Source organism: Leucopleurus acutus (genome assembly GCF_964270905.1).
Source record: "Leucopleurus acutus genome assembly, chromosome: 3".
NCBI lineage: Eukaryota > Metazoa > Chordata > Mammalia > Artiodactyla > Delphinidae > Leucopleurus > Leucopleurus acutus.
In genome coordinates this window covers 172,831,081-172,852,162 of record NC_139145.1, presented here as the reverse complement: position 1 = coordinate 172,852,162, position 21,082 = coordinate 172,831,081, and positions in this window count along the sequence as shown.

The following is a 21,082-nucleotide window of genomic DNA, read 5'->3' as shown; positions in this document are numbered from 1 at the left end:
GTAAACTTGAAGACATGGCAAAAAACTATCACAGTTGAAAGAGTGAGACAAAATAATTAAAAACAAACAGTATTAGTGCATTGTGGGACTTCAAATGGCCTATTATATATTTAATTTGAGTGAAGGAAAAATATGTAAAATAATAATGGTTGAAAGTTTAAGAATTTGATGAAAATGTTAAGCCCAAGGGTCCAAGAACTCAACAAAAGCCAAGCAGAAGAAATATGAAGAAAATTATGCCAAGACACATCATATTCGAATTGCTCAAAACCAACCATAACAAAACACATAAGGACAGCTGCAGAAAGGCAGGTTATATACAGAGGAATACAAATAAGGATGAAAATAGTTTTCTCATCAGAAACAGTGCAAATGAGAAGACAATAAACAATGTTTTTTGTATTACTGAGAGAAAACAAAAATAAACACAAAGTAAAACAAAAACCCTATAAACAGAGAATTCTTTACCAGAAAAAAAGATGTCTGAAAAATGTTCTCAAATATACAAAAGTTGAACTAAGAATCACTGACACATCTGCACTGAAAAAAAAAAAAAAGTAAAGGATGCTATTCAGATGAAAGGGAATGAAACCAGATAGATTTATGGATAAAAAAAAAATGGAGATCACTGGAAATAGTAATTACATGAGTAAATAAAAATGCAAATTGGTATTCATAACATGTAAAGGGAAACCTGTGAAAAATAGCACAAAGGTCAGAGATGGGGACAAAGAAGCATACTATTGCAAGATTTTTCTCTATTTGTGAAGTGTTACAATATCACTTGATGGTAAGTCGTCCTAAGTTAACACAACCACTGAAATAAGAAACCAGTGAGTTGTAGCTAATAAGCTGCAAAGGGAGCAACATGGAATCATATGGAAATACATCCAAAAAATAAGTCAGTTATCAGTTTTATTTGGTCATACACTGGAGGCTCTAGCCAGTGCAATAAAGCAAGAATAAAGATATATAGATAAAAAGTAGGACACCTTCAAGGTAGCAGATGAGTATGACATGGAGATCACCTTCCTCCCCACAAATACATCAAAACTACATCTACATGTGGAACAACTCCTATAGAACACCTACTGAACACTGGCACCTCAGACTTCCCAAAAGGCAAGAAACTCCCCATGTACCTGGGTAGGGCAAAAGAAAAAAGAAAAAACAAGAGACAAAAGGATGGGTGTGGGACCTGCACATCTGGGAGGGAGCTGTGAAGGAGGAAAAGTTTCTGCACGCTAGGAAGCCCCTTCACTGACAGGGATGGGGGTGGGCAAGGGGGAAGTTTCAGAGCCATGGAGGAAAGCACAGAAACAGGGGTGCAGAGGACAAAGCAGAGAGAGTCCTGCAGAGAGGATCAGTGGTGACCAGCATTCACCAGCCTGAGAGGCTTGTCTGCTCACCCACTGGGATGGGTGGGGTCTGGGAGCTGAGGCTCAGGCTTCGGAGATCAGATACCAGAGACAGGACTGGGATTGGCTACATGAATACACCTTGAAGGGGACTAGTGCATCCCAGCTAGCTAGGAGGAAGTCTGGAAAAAAGTCTGGAACTGCCTAAGAGGTAAGAGACCATTGTTTTAGGGTGCACAAGGAGGGGGGATTCAGAGCACTGCCTAAATGAGCTGCAAAGACAGGCATGAGCCACGGCTATCAGCGCAGACACCAGAGATGGGCATGAAATGCTAAGGCTGCTGCTGCAGCCACCAAGAAACCTGTGTGCAAGCACAGGTCAGTATTGACACCTCCCCTCTCAGAAGCCTGTACAGCCCACCACTGCCAGGGTCCCGTGATCCAGGGACAACTTCCCCGGGAGAACACATGGCGTGCCTCAGGCTGGTGCAACGTCACTCTGGTCTCTGCCACTGCAGGCTCACTCCACATACCATATCCCTCCGTCCAACATGCCTGAGTGAGCCACAGCCACCTAATCAGCTGCTACTTTAACCCTGTCCTGTCTGAGCAAAGAACAGGTGCCCTCAGATGACCTACATGCAGAGGAAGGGCCAAATCCAAAGATGACCCCCAGGAGCTGTGTGAACAAAGAAGAGAAAGGGAAATTTCTCCCAGCAGCCTCAGGAACAGTGGATTAAATCTCCACAATCAACTTGATGTACACTGCATCTGTGGGATCACTGAATAGACAACAAGTCATCCAAAAATTAAGGCAGTTGACTTTGGGAGCAAACCCTTGGGGTTTGCTTTCTGAATCTAATTTGTTTCTGGTTTTATGTTTATCTTAGTTTAGTATTTAGAGCTATTTATACTTGGTAGATTAGTTTATTGATTTGGTTGCTATCTTCCTTTTTTAATTATATATATTTTTTTTCCTTTTTCTCTTTTTTTGAGTGTGTACGTGTATGCTTCTTTGTGTGATTTTGTCTGCATAGCTATGCTTTTGTTATTTGTCCTAGGGCTCTGACTGTCCATTTTGTTTTGTTTTTAGTATAGTTTTTAGTGCTTGTTATCATGGTGGGTGTGTTTTTTTGGTTTGGTCACTCTCTTCTTTCTTTCTCCCTTTTTTTACTAGTTTTTAATTATTTTTCATTTATAATATTTTTTCTATTTTAATAACTTATTTTATTTTTCTTTCTTTCTTTCTTTCTTTCTTTCTTTCTTTCTTTCTTTCTTTCTTTCTTTCTTCCTTCCTTCCTTCCTTTCTTTCTTTCATTCTTTTTCTCCCTTTTCTTCTGAGCTGTGTGGCTGACAGGGTCTTGGTGCTCTGGATGGGTGTCAGGCCTGAGCATGTGAGGTGGAAGAGCCCACTTCAGGACATTGGTCCACCAGAGACCTCCCAGCCCCATGTAATATCAAATGGCAAAAGCTCTCCCAGAGATCTCCATCTCAACACTTAGAGCCAGCTCCACTCAACGACCAGCAAGATACAGTGCTGGACACCCTATGCCCAAAAGCTAGCAAGATAGGAACACAAACCCACCCATTAGCAGAGAGGCTGCCTAAAATCATAATAAGTTCAAAAACACCCCAAAACACACCAGTGGACATGGTCCTACCCACCAGAGAGACAAGATCCAGTATCATCCACCAGAACACAGGCACCAGTCCCCTCCATGAGGAAACCTACACAACCCACTGAACCAACCTTACCCATTAGGAGCAGGCATCAAAAACTACAGAAACTATAAACCTGCAGCCTGAGAAACAGAGATCCCAAACACAGTAAGTTAAACAAAATAAGAAGACAGAGAAATACACAGCAGATGAAGGAGCAAGGTAAAAACCCACCAGACCAAACAAATGAAGAGGAAATAAGAAGTTTACCTGAAAAAGAATTCAGAGTAATGATAGTAAAGATGATCAATAATCTTGGAAATATAATGGAGAAAATACAAGAAATGTTTAAAAAGGACCTAGAAGAACTAAAGAGCAAACAATGATGAAAAACACAATTAATGAAATTAAAAATTCTAGAGAAGGAATCAATAGCAGAATAACTGAGGTAGAAGAACGGATAAGTGACCAGGAAGATAAAATAGTGGAAATAACTCTTCCAGAGCAGAATAAAGAAAAAAGACTGAAAATAATTGAGGACAATCTCAGACACATCTGGGACAACATTAAATGCACCAACATTTGAATTACAGGTGTCCCAGAAGAAGAAGAGAAAAAAAGGGACTGAGGAAATATTTGAAGTGATTATAATTGAAAACTTCCCTAATATGATTAAGGAAATAGTAAATCAAGACCAGGAAGCACAGAGAGTCCCATACAGGATAAATCCAAGGAGAAACACACCAAGACACGTATTAATCAAACTATCAAAAACTAAATACAAGGAAAAAATATTACAAGCAGCAAGGGAAAAGCAACTAATAACATGCAAGGGAATCCCTGTAAGGTTAACAGCTGATCTTTCAGCAGACACTCTGCAAGCCAGAAGAGAGTGTCAGGACATATTTAAAGTGATGAAAGGGTAAAACCTACAACCAAAATTACTCTACCCAGCGAGGATCTCATTCAGATTCGACAGAGAAATTAAAACCTTTACAGAGAAGGAAAAGATAAGAGAATCCAGCACCACCAAACCAGCTTTACAACAAATAGTAAAGTAACTTTTCTAGGCAGGAAACACAAGAGAAGGAAAAGACTTACAATAAAAACCCAAAACAATTAAGAAAATGGTAATATAGAACATACACATCAATAACTACCTTAAATGTAAATGAATTAAATGCTCGAATCAAAAGACATAGACTGGCTGAATGGATACAAAAACAAGACCCATACATATTCTGTCTACAAAAGACCCACTTCAGACCTAGGGACACATACAAACAGAAAGTGATGGGATGGAAAAAGTTATTCCATGAAAATGAAAATCAAAAGAAAGCTGGAGTAGCAATACTCATATCAGATTAAATAGACTTTAAAATAAAGAATATTACAAGGGACAAGGAAGGACACTACATAATGATCAAGGGATCAATCTAAGAAGAAGATATAACAATTATAAGTATATATGCACCCAACATAGGAGCACCTCAATACATAAGGCAACTGCTAACATCTATAAAAGAGGAAATCAACAGTAACACAATTATAGTGGGGGAATTTAACAACTCACTTAAAACAATGGACAGATCATCCAAAATGAACATTAATAAGGAAACACAAGCTTTAAATGGCACAATAGACCACAGAGATTTAATTGATACTTATAGGACATTCCATTCAAAAAAAGCAGATTACACTTTCTTCTCAAGTGCACATGGAACATTCTCCAGGAGAGATCACATCTTGTGTCACAAATCAAACCTCAGTAAATTTAAGAAAATTGAAATCCTATCAAGGATCTTTTCTGACCACAGTGCTGTGACATTAGAAATCAATTACAGGGAAAAAATGTAAAGTACACAAACATATGGAGGCTAAACAATATGTTACTAAATAACCAAGAGAGATTCCTGAAGACATCAAAGAGGAAATCAAAAAAAATACGTAGAGACAAATTAAACGAAAACACGATGATCCAAACCTATGGGATGCAGCAAAAACAGTTCTAAGAGGGAAGATTATAGCAATACAATCCTACCTCAATAAACAAGAAACATCTCAAATCAACAACCTAACCTTACACCTAAAGCAGTTAGAGAAAGAAGAAGAAAAAAAAACCCAAAGATAGCAGAAATCAAGATCATAAATATCAGATTAGAAATAAATGAAAAAGAAATGAAGGAAACAGTTATAAAGATCAATAAAACTAAAAGCTGGTTCTTTGAGAAGTTAAACAAAATTGATAAAGCTTTAGCCAGACTCCTCAAGAAAAAGAGGGAGAGGACTCAAATCAATAAAATTAGAAATCAACAAAATTAGGTATGAAAAAGGAAAAGTTACAACAGACACTGCAGAAATACAAAGCATCATAGGAGACTACTACAAGCAACTCTATGCCAATAAAATGGACATCCTGGAAGAAATGGACAAATTCTTAGAAAGGTATAACTTTCAAAGACTAAATCAGGAAGAAACAGAAAATATGAACAGATGAATCACAAGTAATGAAATTGAAACCATGATTTAAAATCTTCCAACAAACAAAAGTCAAGGACCAGATGGCTTCACAGGTGAATTTTTTCAAACATTTAGAGAAGCACTAACACCCATTCTTCTCAAATTCTACCAAAAATTTGCAAAGGAAAGAGCAAACCCAAACTTATCCTACAAGGCCACCATTACCCTAATACCAAAAGCAGACAGAGATACTACAAAAAAAGAAAATTACAGACCAATATCACAGATGAACATAGATGTAAAAATCCTCAACAAAATACTAGCAAACATAATCCAACAGCACATTAAATGGATCATACACCATGCTCAAGTGGGATTTATCCCAGGAATGCAAGGATTCTTCAATATACAGAAATCAATCAATATGATAAACCATATTAAGAATCTGAAGGAAAAAAACATATGATCATCTTAAAAGATGCAGAAAAAGCTTTTTACATAATTCAATACCCATTTATGATAAAAAACCCTCCAGAAAGTAGGCATAGAGGGAACTTACCTCAACATAATAAAGGCCATATATGACAAACCCACAGCCAACATTGTTCTCAATGGTGAAAAACTGAAACCACTTCCACTAAGGTCAGGAATAAGACGAGTTTTCTCACTATCACCACTATTATTCAACTTAGTTTTGGAAGTTTTAGCCACAGCAATCAGAGAAGAAAAATAAATAAAAGGAATCCAAATTGGAAGAGAAGAAGTAAGACAGTCACTGTTTGCAGTTAATATGTTACTATACACAGAGAATCCTAAAGATGTTACCAGAAAACTACTAGAGCTAATCAATGAACTTGGTAAAGTAGCAGGATAAAAAATTAATGCACAGAAATCTCCTACATTCCTATACACTAGTGATGAAAATTCTGAAAGAGAAATTAAGGAAACACTGCCATTTCCATTGCAATAAAAAGAATAAAATACCCAGGAATAAACCTACCTAAGGAGACAAAAGTCCTGTATGCAGAAAAATATAAGACCCTGATGAAAGAAATTAAAGATGTTACAAAACAGATGGAGAGATATACCATGTTTGGGGTTGGAAGAAGCAACATTGTGAAAATGACTATACTACCCAAAGCAATCTAAAGATTCAATGTAATCCCTGTCAAACTACCAATGGCATTTTTCACAGAACTAGAAGATAAAAATTCACAATTTTTATGGAAACAAAAAATATCCCGAATTGCCAAAGCAATCTTGAGAAAGAAAACAGGAGCTGGAGGAATCAGGCTCCCTGACTTCAGACTATGCTACAAATCTATGGTGATCAAGACATTATTGTACTGGCACAAAAACAGAAATATAGGTCAATGGAACAGGATAGAAAGCCCAGAGATAAACCCACACACATATGGGCACCTTATGTTTGATAAAGGAGGCAAGAATATATGATGGAGAAAAGGGAGTCTCTTTGACAAGTGGTGCTGGGAAAACTAGACAGCTACATATTAAAGAATGAAATTAGAACACTCCCTACACTATACACAAAAATAAACTCAAAATAGACTTAAGACCTAAATATAAGGTCATACACTATAAAACTTTTAGAGGAAAACATAGGCAGAACACTCTATGATATAAATCACAGCATGATCCTTTTTGACCCACCTCCTAGAGAAATAGAAATAAAAACAAAAATAAACAAATGGGACCTAAGGAAACTTAAAAGTTTTTGCACAACAGAGGAAACCATAAACAACATGAAAAGATAACCCTCAGAATAGGAGAAAATAGTTGGAAATGAAGCAACTGACAAAGGATTAATCTCCAAAATTTACAAGCAGCTCATATAGCTCATATAGCTCAGTATCAAAAAAGACAGACAACCCAATCCAAACAACCCAAAAATGGGCAGAAGACATAAATAGGCATTTCTCCAAAGTAGATATAAGATGGCCAACAAACAAATGAAAGCATGCTCAACATTACTAATCATTAGAGAAATGCAAATCAAAACTACAATGAGATATCACCTCAGACTGGTCAGAATGGCAATCATCAAAAAAAATCTACAAACAATAAATGCTGCAGAGGGTTTGGTGAAAAGGGAACCCTGTTGCACTGTTGGTGAGAATGTAAATTGATACAGCCACTATGGAGAACAGTATGGAGGTTCCTTAAAAAACTAAAAATAGAACTACCACACTACCCAGCAATCCCACTACTAGGCATATACCCTGAGGAAACCATAACTCAAAAACAGTCATGTACCACAATGTTCATTGTAGCTCTATTTACAATAACCAGTACATGGAAGCAACCTAAGTGTCCATCGACAGATGAATGGATAAAGAAGATGTGGCACATATATACAATGGAATATTACTCAGCCATAAGAAGAAATGAAATTTAGTTATTTGTAGTGAGGTGGATGGACGTAGAGACTGTCATATAGAGTGAAGTAAGTCAGAATGTGAAAAACAAATACCATATGCTAACACATATATATGGAATCTAAAAAAAAACAATTTTTAAAAAGTGATTCTGAAGAACTTAGGGGCAGGACCGGAATAAGATGCAGACATAGAGAATGGACTTGAGGACACTTAGAGGGGGAAGGGTAAGCTGGGATGAAGTGAGAGAGTGGCATGGACATATATATACTACCAAATGTAAAACAGATAGCTAGTGGGAAGCAGCTGCATAGCACAGGGAGATCAACTTGGCGATTTGTGTCCACCTAGAGGGGTGGGATAGGGAGGGTGGGAGGGAGACACAGGAGGAAGGAGATATGGAGATGTATGTATGTATATAGCTGGTTCACTTTGTTATAAAGCAGAAACTAACATACCATTGTAAAGCAATTATTCTCTAATAAAGATGTTAATAAATAACTAAATAAATGTTCTTACCATTAAAAAAAATAAATAAGTTTAGAATGAAGTAAAACTGTCTTTACTTACAAACAGCACCATCACTTGTGTAAAACATCTGATGGCATCTACAAGAAAACATGCTAAGTCTAACAAGTAAGTTTGGAAGAGCTGTAGGAGATAAGATGAATATATTTTAAAGATCAGTTTCATTTCTTCTAGTGTTGAACAATCACAAATTCAAATTAGCAATATGACATACAATATCAACAACACATATGAAATACTTAGGATATGTGCAAGACCTCTACACTAAAAATTACAGAAATTTGTGGAGAGTAATTAAAAAGACTATACAAAATAAAAAACAAGCTATAATATTTCTCAGATGTAAATTTTCCCCAAATTAATCTTACATTTCATAAAATCTGCATATTTTTATAGAAATTGCCAAACTGATTCTGAAATTAATATGGAAAATGCCAAAGTCTTAGTTTTAGCAAGAGTAAAAAATAAAGATAACATCTAACTTCACAATTTATTATAAAGGAACAGTAATCAAAATGTGATAATGATCTATATAGATTAAAAGATCCATGGAACAAAATAAATAATACATAAATAAACCCAAACTATGTATGGTTAATTGATATTTAACAGAAGAGCAAAAATAATTCAATGGAGAGAGTACAACCATTTTAACAAGTGCTGGAAATTTTAGCTATCCATGTACACACACACACACACAAAATGAAACGCAGACCACACAATGCACCATGTACAACAACTAACTCAACTGTATTATAGACCTAAATGTAAAATCTAAAATTCTAAAACTTTCAGAAGAAAACACAGGACAAAAACCTCTGTGACCTAGGATTTGGCAAAATTTATTTCAAACACCAAGTACATGATCCATAAAAGAGCACATTCATAAATTGGATTTCATAAAAATTTAAAATGTTGGATTTTAGGAAAATACTATTAAGAGAATTAAAGTCATGGCTCATACTTTGAGACTATATTTGTAAATCATATATCTGATAGAGAATCTGTATCTAGAATATCTGAAGAACTCTCAAAACTCAACATTTGGGAAAAAAGAAAGTTGAAAATTAGTAAATGATTTGAACATTTCATCAGAGAAGATATACAGATAGCAAGTAAGTACACAAAATAATCCTGAACATTATCAATCATTATGTTAATACAAATTAAAACCACGGTGAGATATCATTACACACACATTAGAATGGCTCAGAGTAGCCTTATAAGTTTTGGGTGGATATGTGGAGGAACTGGAACTCTCATGAACTGCAGGTGGGAATGTGAAATGTACATTGACTTTGGAAAACAGTTTGGCAGTTTGTTAAAAAATTAATCATATACCTAACATATGAACAAGTACTTCTACTCTTAAATATTTATCTAAGACAAGAAAAGCATACATCTACACGATGACTTCTACATGAATGTTCACAGCAGCTTAATTTAATAACCCCAAACTGGAAACATCTCAAATGTACCTCAACAGGAGAATGGATAAACAAATTCTGATATAGTTATGTCACAGAATAGTACTAGTACTAACTTAGTAATGCATAAGGATAACATGTTACAGCATGAATGGATTTCACACACACAAAAATTGCTGAGTGAACGAAGCTAGAGGAATAAGTATGAATGCCATATGATTCCATCTATATGAAATTCTAGGAAATGCAAACTAATTTAAAGTGACAGAAGGATATCAGTGGTTTCCTGGGGTCAGGAGGAGGGTTTTGGGCAAGGGGAAGCAAGAGAGAGAGATAAGAAAGAGGCATGAGGAATTTCTGTTGATGATGGAAATGTTTATACTCTTGATTGTTATGATATTTTACAGTGGTATACATATGTCAAAATTTATCACATTGTAGATGCAATTTACAGTATGTGCAGTTTATTTTATGCTCCAATAACCCTTTTTTATATGAAGAAGAGAAACAAGGGAATATGAAACTACTATCTTTGGATTGTCTTTAGTTGCTCTGTCTGCAATATTTTACCTACTGCTCACAAGATTATAAAACACGTATTACTATCCTTATTTTCTTAAATAAGTAAAGTGAGGACTAGAAACATGAATAATGAAATATTACAGGAGATATGAAAAGAGACTGTATTTGTTAATATATGATACAATTATGACAAAATATATCTTTAGTTAATTTTGCCAGACCCTCTCTAGTGAAATCTGGAAGTTCTTATATGCCACATTTTTTTAACCTATAATTCTGAAAACTTCTATTTGGAGGTTAATAAAGAAAATGGGAAGGAATTGAAAATCCTTTCTGTTATGTTCATCACAATGTACCCCTGCATTTTGTGGGGGGAAGCAATTGAAGATGTATAAAAGATGAAAGGGAAAAAGGTGGGGGGAAGGATTTGGAGCACTGGCACAGTAGAATCCATTTTTGCATATAGGATTGGAATGAAATCCTCCAAAAGTATGAGCTTCCATATAACAGAGTATGCTGTTATTAGCTTCTAGTCACTTCCATGTTTCTGTAATTCCACCTAAAATTCTTTGCTAGACAAAGTCCCCAAGTCAGTTCTATTTCTCTGCTTCCTCACACCCACGCCTCTGTCTCAACTGGGTGACCACACCTCAAAACTACTTGGTCTGAATAAGAAGTCACATTTTAAATCTGGTTTTCAGTTTATGGGTGAGCTTAAATGGACCTTGGTTGCCTATGAGTTTTTTCAACCATTTTCCCAACTGTTTAAGATCTAGAAATACTTGGCTTTCCCAACCCATTAAGGTCCCACATTTTTTTCACTCCATTTTCTCCCATTTGTCCTTGCAAGTTGGTCAGTAGTCACACAAACACATTGATTTCAAGCACTTCCTCCAGAACTGCTGACTCAGTTAGCTCGTGATTTGCTACTGTGTGATGTGGACCAGTGTCTTTCACCCTCAGATGGTGCTTATTCAAAGTTCACTGCCGAATTGCCAAGCCAAGGCCATGAATTACAAGTTTTTATTTCATTAGCACTCTACTTCAAGGTGCCAATGTCAGTATTAGTCAGGATAAGTAATGCTAGACTCCATAACAAATAAACCTCACAAATAAACCTCCTTAACAAATAAACCATGATGAAGGTTTATTTTTCACGGCATAGTTCGTTAGGGTTGATGTGGGTAGATGGGGAGAAGGGAATGCTCTCCTCCATACAGTCTTGTCAGGACCCAATCTGACACCACCTGCAATGTCTTCCAAGATGTGGGTCACAATATTGCCTTAGGCATCAACATCAAAACAACAGTCAGGAGATGAGAGAAAGAAGACACGGAAAAGAGACATTTTCTCCAATCTCCTTGGACCAGAATTGACATGATGCTTACACTCGCACTGGTATGAGCATAGTTGAATGGCCCCACTTAGACGCGAAGTAACTGGGAGGTAAGTTTGAGTCTTATGCTCAGGAAGAGGAAGAAGTTTGTTAAGCATCTCTCCAGCAGAGGTATAACTACACTGGCCTAGGTCACCAACCATATTACTACAATCGGATCCAAATGGTCTCTCGGCTTCTCTAAAATCCATTTTCCACAAAGCAACCAGAGTAATCTTTGCAAAAGGTGAATCATAACATGCCAATTCCCTACACAAACCTACCCTAGCTACTTTTGTCACCCCAAGTGAAAGCCAAGACAGCACAGTGGCCTAGAGATATTCCCTTGACATAACCCAACTTTTCCCCACTAACCCTGCTAACCATCCCCCTCTCTCTAGTCCTCCCCCATGTGTAGGGACTGCTGGGTCAGCCCTCATCTCTGGGTCTTTGCACTCGTTGTATCCTTTGCCTAGATATCTCTTTCTTAAGTCTAACCAAGGTTCATCACTCATTCTCTCCAGGACAATGTCATCAGAGAGAGGCCTCCCCTAACCACCCTACCCAAAACTGTAACTGCCCTAAATTTGCACTCCCCTGTTTTCCTTATACTGTTTGATATTTGCCAAAATACTTCTCACCACTATATATATATATATATATATATATATATATATATATATATATATATGTTTTTGTCTGTTTATTCCATGAGGATATAAGCTCCATGATACAAGGATCTGGGTCTGTTTGGTTCATTGCTAGAAGAGGGACTGGAGTTAGAAAAGAATGAATGAAATAATAAGTGAATAAGTGAATGAACTTCAGGCTAAATTAAAAATATTGTTTACTCAAAGTCCAGCTGACATTAAGGTCCAGCTGAAATCAAATACTGAAATCAAAAATTCTGAAGTTTAGCTGGGCCTAACCTCAAGGGCCCCTGTATCCCGAGAGCCCCAGAAAGAAACTGAAGACCCACTCAAAATGAGACAATTTGAGAGGATTTAATTAAAGGTTATTTCTAATGGTATAAGTAGATTTCAGGGAATCACAGAGATGATGCAGTTTCCAAAGCTGAGAACAGACGGTGTTGCTTCCCATCTGCAAGGGTTACAGAATCAATGGAAGGCAGGTAATAGAAATCAGATAAAGGATGGCGTGTAATGGGCCAGCTCTCTGGATCTATGTCCCTCACTTCAGAACACGTCTAGCCATGGAAACACATGGAAGAATACTCCAACCTTGCTCTGTGACTTCCTTCCACGTCTCTGTTGGTTGACCCTCTAGCTCATCATCTTGGATGAACTCATGGGAAGCTACATGGAAGGGAACTCACGGATGCAGTTCAAACCGCTCAGCTTGTCTGGGCACAGGGCAAGCTAGTGTGGTGTGGAGAGCAGTGGGGTAAATAAAGAGAAGATTCACAGCACAGTCACATGCTTGTTTGTGCTTGGATGTATCAAGGCCATGTGACATTCGGATGGGGGAAGATTTAAAATTAAGAAAGTGTTGAGAGAAAGAGGTGCCTTGGAAAGGCAGTACTGAATTTACCACTTGCTGTAAGAACTTTGTACATCTCAAGAGAGAGAACTGCAAAAGCCAAGGGGAGTAGGACAGAGAGGAAACTATAAAAGAAGAACATTTCTAGAGGTCCTCAACAAGGCTGAGAAGAACAGAAACTCTTCTCCAATCCTGAACTTGACAGCTGCAATGCCTCTAGTCCTGCAGGAGTATAAACTTGCTGGGCATTTGATGGCCTTTGGGTCAAAATGAACAAGCTTAGAATCTCTTATTTATTGGTGTTTATTAATGTCCTTGAATTACATAGAGGAGTCTCATTTGTATTACAGACAAAGTTAAAACTTCCTTCAGGAGTTTTCCAGAGAAGGATGCATTATGGCCAGCCCTGACCAACACATACATTATAGTCAGCACGGCTAAAGCCCCACCTGGCAGCAGCAAAGGACAAGCAGGACTCTTTCCAGAATGATATTGTTAGAAGGAGAAGTTAGATATTTCAGGCACAAGTCCAAGGCCAGACTGATTCAGGCTGGTCGATTATTGTAATTATATAGTTACAAAGCCTCACACAAGAACTCACAAATACGTATGAACAAACTGATGAATACTCTGGGCCCTTGAAAGTAGAAGTTTGGCTTTATCTTCTGAATTTCTGTGAACATGGAAGGAGAGCCATCTTGCAAATATCTCTGAAAAACCAATGGCAACACATATGAAGACTCATTTGAGAAGGAGGTTGCCTGTCTGGATATTTACACATACAGAGGTGACAAGCTTTCCTTCCTCACAAAAAAACAGACATTTGCAAATTGCAAAAACTTAGAAATACAGCAATACTGCTATTGGTAATGATACTTTTCTCAGAATGTCTATATCTTAAAAAAAAAACAAATTTTTATAGAAGGAGACAATTAGGAAAGTCAGACAAGGAAGAAATGATGTGTCTAAGGGGAACTATGGAAACACAATTCCATATTCAACACAAGCCCTTTCAAGTGTCTCTATGCTTGACGTTAGTGCCAAGGTCTACAGCATGCAAATTCTTTAACATTAAAATATTGCACACGTCTAATTTCCCATGACACGTACTCTTTTTGTGCGTACTAGAAGCTGTCAGCTGCTGTAACAGGCCAGCCGGTTACCAGCTTTTGGGGAAGAAGCCTTTTAAACTTTCTCATACTGCTTGCATTTGTATTTCAGAAATAAACACTAGGACAAGAACCAGGCCATAACCTTGTTTATTTTCTCACATCCCTCACATCACTACCTTGTTTTGTTTCGGTTTTATTCACTATGTTTAGTATATGTATTATGTTCATAATCCTCATTATATTGAGATAAACTACATTACTAAATGTCTGCATATAAATAGTCATTTAAAATTTCCAAGCATTTTGATATAGGTTAATACAGTATAAGGATAGCAGGGAAATTGTTTCCCTCATTTTATTTTTTTAAATTTATTTTTCACCACGATTCTTTTTTTTTTTAATTGAAATATAGTTGATTTACAATGTGATTGTTTCAGGTATACCACAGAGTGATTCAGTTATATATATATATATATATATATATATATGTGTATATATATGTATATATATAATTATATATATACATATATGTGTATATATAATTATATATATACATATATGTGTATATATAATTATATATATACATATATATAATTATATATGTACATAAATTTGTTTTTAGATTCTTCTTTCTTATAGGGTATTCCAAAATATTTAGTATAGTTCCCTGTGCTATACAGGAGGTCCTTGTTGGTTATCTATTTTATATATAGTAGAGTGCATGTGTTAATCCCAAACTCCTAATTTATCCCCCCCCCCGGCTTTAGCCTTTGGTAAACATAAGTTTGTTTTCTTTGTCTGTGGGTATGTTTCTGTTTTGTATAAAAGTTCATTTGGATCTCTTTTTTTTTAGATTAGATATAAGTGATATCATAGGATGTTTGTATTTCTCTGTCTGGCTTACTTCACTTAGTATAATAAACTCTAGTTCCATCCATGTTGCTGCAAAAGGTATTATTTCATTCTTTTTTATGGCTGCGTAGTATTCCATGGTATATATTTATCACTCCTTTATCCATTCATCTGTTGATGGACATTTATGTTGCTTCCATGTCTTGGTGACTGTAAAAAGGATGGGAGGGAAATTATTTCCACCATTTAAGAAGATGATGAATCTAAAGCTGTAAAATTTTAGTTGTTTTTTCTTTTCTTTCTTTTTTTTTTAACACCTTTATTGGAGTATAATTGCTTTACAATAGTGTGTTAGTTTCTGTTGTATAACAAAGTGAATCAGTTATATGTATACATTCATTCATATCCTCTCCCTCTTGAGCCTCGCTCCCACCCTCCCTATCCCACCCCTCTAGGTGGTCACAAAACATCAAGCTGATCTCCTTATGCTATGTGGCTGCTTCCCACTAGCTATCTATTTTACATTCGGTAGTGTAGAGTTGTTTTTTTCTAAACTGGTATAGCTGAAAACAGAAAATCTAAAGATTCAAATTTGTTTTTTTAACACCTTTATTGGAGTATAATTGTTTTACAATGGTGTGTTAGTTTCTGCTTTATAACAAAGTGAATCAGCTATACATATACATTTATCCCCATATATCCTCCCTCTTGCATCTCCCTCCCACCCTCCCTATCCCACCCTTCTAGGTGGTCACAAAGCACAGAACTGATCTCCCTGTGCTATGCAGCTGCTTCCTGCTAGCTATCTATTTTACATTTGGTACTGTACATATGTCCATGACACTCTCTCACTTCTTTCCAGCTTACCCTTCCCATTCCCCATGTCTTCAAGTCCATTCTCTACTTCTGCGTCTTTTTTCCTGTCCTCCTGACCCTAGTTTCTTCAGAACCTTTTTTTTTTTTTGATTCCATATGTATGTGTTAGCATATGGTATATGTTTTTCTCTTTCTAACTTACTTCACTCTGTATGACAGACTCCAGGTCCATCTACCTCACTGCAAATAACTCAATTTTGTTTCTTTTTTTTTGCGGTACACGGGCCTCTCACTGTTGTGGCCTCTCCCATTGCAGAGCACAGGCTCAGGACGCGCAGGCTCAGTGGCCATGGCTCACGGGCCTAGTTGCTCCGCGGCATGTGGGATCTTCCTGGACCAGGGCACGAACCCATGTCCTCTGCATCGGCAGGCAGACTCTCAACAACTGTGCCACCAGGGAAGCGCAATTTTGTTTCTTTTTATGGCTGAATAATACTCCATGGTATATCTGGGCCACATTTTCTTTATCCATTCATCTGTTGCTGGACTCTGAGGTTGCTTCCACATCCTGGCTATTGTAAATAGAGCTGAAATGAAAATTGTGGTACATTAATCTTTTTGAGTTATGGTTTTCTCAGGGTATATGCTCAGTAGTGGGATTTCTGGGTCATGTGGTGGTTCTATTTTTAGCTTTTTAAGGAACCTGCATACTGTTCTCCATAGTGACTGTATCAATTTACATCCCCACCAACAGTGCAAGAGGGTTCCCTTTTCTCCACACCCTCTCCAGCATTTATTGTTTGTAAATTTTTTGATGATGGCCATTCTGACTGGTGTGAGGTGATACCTCACTGTAGTTTTGATTTGCATTTCTCTAATGATTAGTGATGTTGAGCATCCTTTCATGTGTTTGTTGGCAATCTGTATATTTTCTTTGGAGAAATGTCTATTTAGGTCTTCTGTCCATTTTCGGATTGGGTTCTTTGTTTTTTTGATATGGAGCTGCATGAGCTGCTTGTAAATTTTGGAGATTAATCCTTTATCAGTTGCTTCATTTGCAAATATTTTCTCCCATTCTGAGGGTTGTCTTTTCCTCTTGTTTATGGTTTCCTTTGCTGTGCAAAAGCTTTTAAGTTTCATTAGATCCCATTTGTTTGTTTTTATTTCCATTTCTCTAGGAGGTGGGTCAAAAGGATCTTGCTGTGATTTATATCATAGAGTGTTCTGCATATGTTTTCGTCTAAGAGTTTTATAGTGTCTCCCCTTACATTTAGGTCTTTAATCTATTTTGAGTTTATTTTTGTGTATGGTGTCAGGGAGTGTTCTAATTTCATTCTTTAACATGTAGCTGTCCAGTTTTCCCAGCACCATTTATTGAAAAGGCTGTCTTTTCTCCACTGTATATTCTTTCTTGCTTTGTCAAAGATAAGGTGATCATATGTGTGTGGGTTTATCTTTGGGCTTTCTATCCTATTCCATTGATCTATATTTCTTTTTTTTTGCCAGTACCATACTGCCTTGATTACTGTAGATTTGTAGTATAGTCTGAAATCAGGGAGCCTGATTCTTCCAGCTCCGTTTTTCTTTCTCAGGATTGCTTTGGCTATTCAGAGTCTTTTGTGTTTCCATACAAATTGTGAAACTTTTCATTCTAGTTCTGTGAAAAATGCCTTTGGTAGTTTGATAAGGATTGCACTGAGTCTGTAGATTGCTTTGGGTAGTATAGTCATTTTCACAATGTTGATTCTTCCAATCCAAGAACACGGTATATCTCCCTATCTGTTTATATCATCTTTAATTTCTTTCTTCAGTGTCTTATTGTTTTCTGCATACAGGTCTTTTGTCACCTTAGGTAGGTTTATTCCTGAATATTTTATTCTTTTGTTTGCAAGGTAAATGGAAGTGTTACCTTAATTTCTCTATCATATTTTTGATCATTAGTGTATAGGAATGCAAGAGATTTCTGTGCATTAATTTGGTATCCTGTTACCTTACCAAATTAATTGATTAGATCTAGTAGTTTTCTGGTAAAATCTTTAGGGTTCTCTATGTATAGTATCACATCATCTGCAAACAGTGACAGCTTTACTTCTTTTCTGATTTGGATTATTTTTATTTCTTTCTCTTCTCTGATTACTGTGGTTAAAACTTCCAAAACTATGTTGAATAATAGCGGTGAGAGTGAGCAACCTTGTCTTGTTCCTGATCTTGTTCCTGATCTTGTTCCTGATTTTTGTTTTTCACCATTGAGAATGATGTTGGCTGTGGTTTTGTTATATATGGCCTTTATTATGTTGAGGTAAGTTCCCTCTATGCCGACATTCTGGAGAGTTTTTATCATAAATGGGTGTTAACTTTTGTCACATGCTTTTTCTGCATCTATTGAGATGATCATATTGTTTTTCTCCTTCACATTGATTGATTTGCATATACTGAAGAATCATTGCATTCCTGGGATAAACCCCACTTGATCATGATGTCTGAATCTTTTAGTGTGCTGTTGGATTCTGTTTGTTAGTATTTTGTTGAGGATTTTTGCATCTATGTTCACCAGATATTGGCCTGCAGTTTTCTTTTTTGTGGCATCTTTGTCTGGTTTGGGTATCAGGGTGGTGGCCTCATAGAATGAGTTGGGGAGTATTCATCTCTCTGTTATACTTTGGAAGTGTTTGAGAAGGATGAGTGTTAGCTCTTCTCTAAATGTTTGATAGAATTAGCCTGTGAAGCCATCTGGTCCTGGGTGTTTGTTTGTTGGAAGATTTTTAATCACAGTCTCAATTTCAGTGCTTGTGATTGTTCTGTTTATATTTTCTATTTCTTCATGGAGTAGCAATCCTCATCAGACAAAATAGATTTTAAAATAAAGATTATAACAAAAAAATAGATTTTAAAATACAGAATAAAGAAGTACACTACATAATGATCAAGGGATCAATCCAAGAAGAAGTTATAATTGTAAATATTTATGCACCCAACATAGGAGCACCTCAGTACATAAGACAAATGCTAATAACCATAAAAGGGGAAATCAACAGTAACACAATCATAGTAGGGGACTTTAACACCTCATTTTCACCAATGAACAGATCATCTAAAATGAAAATAAATAAGGAAACACAAGCTGTAAATGACACATTAAACAATATGGACTTAATTGATATTTATAAGACATTCCATCCAAAAACATTAGATTACACTTTCTTCTCAAGTGCTCATGGAACATTCTCCAGGATAGATCACATCTTGGGTCACAAATCAAGCCTTGGCTAATTTAAGAAAATTGAAATCTTATCAAGTATCTTTTCCAACCACAACACTATGAGACTAGATATCAATTACAGGAAAAAAATCTGTAAAAATTACAAACACATGGAAGCTAAGCAATACACTACTAAATAAGCAAGATATCACTGAAGAAATCAAAGAGGAAATAAAAAACTACCTAGAAACAAATGACAATGGAAACATGACAATCCAAAACCTATGGGATGCAGCAAAAGCAGTTCTAAGAGGGAAGTTTATAGCAATGCAATACTATCTCAAGAAACATCTCAAATAAACAACCTAACCTTACACCTAAAGCAGTTAGAGAAATAGGAACAAAAAAAAAAAAAAAAAAAAAAAAAACAGAGTTAGCAGAAGGAAAGAACTCATAAAGATCAGATCAGAAATAAATGAAAAAGAAATTAAGGAAAGAATAACAAAGATCAATCAAACCAAAAGTTGGTTCTTTGAGAAGATAAACAAATTTGATAAACCATTAGCTAGACTCATCAAGAAAAAAGGGAGAAGATTCAAATCAATAGAATTAGATATGAAAAAGGAGATATAACAACTGACACTGCAGAAAGACAAAGGATCATGAGAGATTACTACAAGCAACTATATGACAATAAAATGGACAATCTGGAAGAAATGGACAAATTCTTAGAAGAAATTCAAATTTTGAGGCCCCCAAAGGCCTTGAAATTTCCAATAGTTTATGCTGTTCATTTCTCTTTCTCTTCTCCTGCTCCTCCTCCTGTTCCTCCTCCTGTTCCTGTTTCTTCTTCCTGCTCTTCTTATTATTATCTTTCATATTAACTGACAAATAGATTACTATCCAGAGTCTAAAGATCTTATAAAATCCCAAAAAGTGAATAATCCTAATACTTAGTTCATCAGTCATTTATTAATACACAATGTTTTTGATGAGTTTACAAAAACTTCTCAATACATTACAAAAATAAAAACATTAAAAAACCCAGAGCATTGTAAATAAATTCTAAACATGCCCCTAATTACTGTTTTGATCAGATAGTTGATTAGGTAATGGCTGAAACTGAGTGAGGCAGTTTTTAAATGCAAATCAGTCTCTGAAATATTTTACTAACTACTAACTGGTGTCCTAAGCCTGTTCCAAAGACTGTGAATTACACGGACCAAGGAGACAGGATCACTGAATTAAGCACTTTCCTTCACCTCTAAAATTAAAGCTCATTTGCTTTGTACAATGTTTTCATTATGCTGGATAAAAAAATAAATGCTTTCAAGGGATGCAGCTTTTCACAGAGGGTTTGATTTTCAGTTATAGAAAATGAAACAAAAAGAAGCCTTTGCTTTCTAAACAATAGTACAAAAAAGTTGTATCAAAATTGCCAGTGACTCCTTGCACTGGAAGAATTTGCATGTTCTCCAGAATCATGACCCCCAGTTGCCAGTTCTAGAAAGTTCAGTGCAAGCATTTGGCATATTGTTCCCTCTTCTCCTCCTTCCTACTTCTTGGATAAAGTGATGTCAACAGAGTCTTAGTGCTTCTCTCTACCTCTGATGTGAATGGTAGACACTTTGGATCACTCAACTTTGGGGCTACAATTAGGTTAGAATATTATGCTCCAGATTATTATTTATTTAAGAAAAAAAAGATTGTCATGGGAAGAGTAGAGAAATGGGCATCAGGGAGGGATTTTGTAACATAGATCATTTTTAATTCAGTAGATACAATTAAATCTCTCTATTTCTGTGTGTATATGTGTGTATGTGTGTCTCACACAGGATAGATAACCCAGTTAGTTGCCTGATCTCTGATCACACTCAC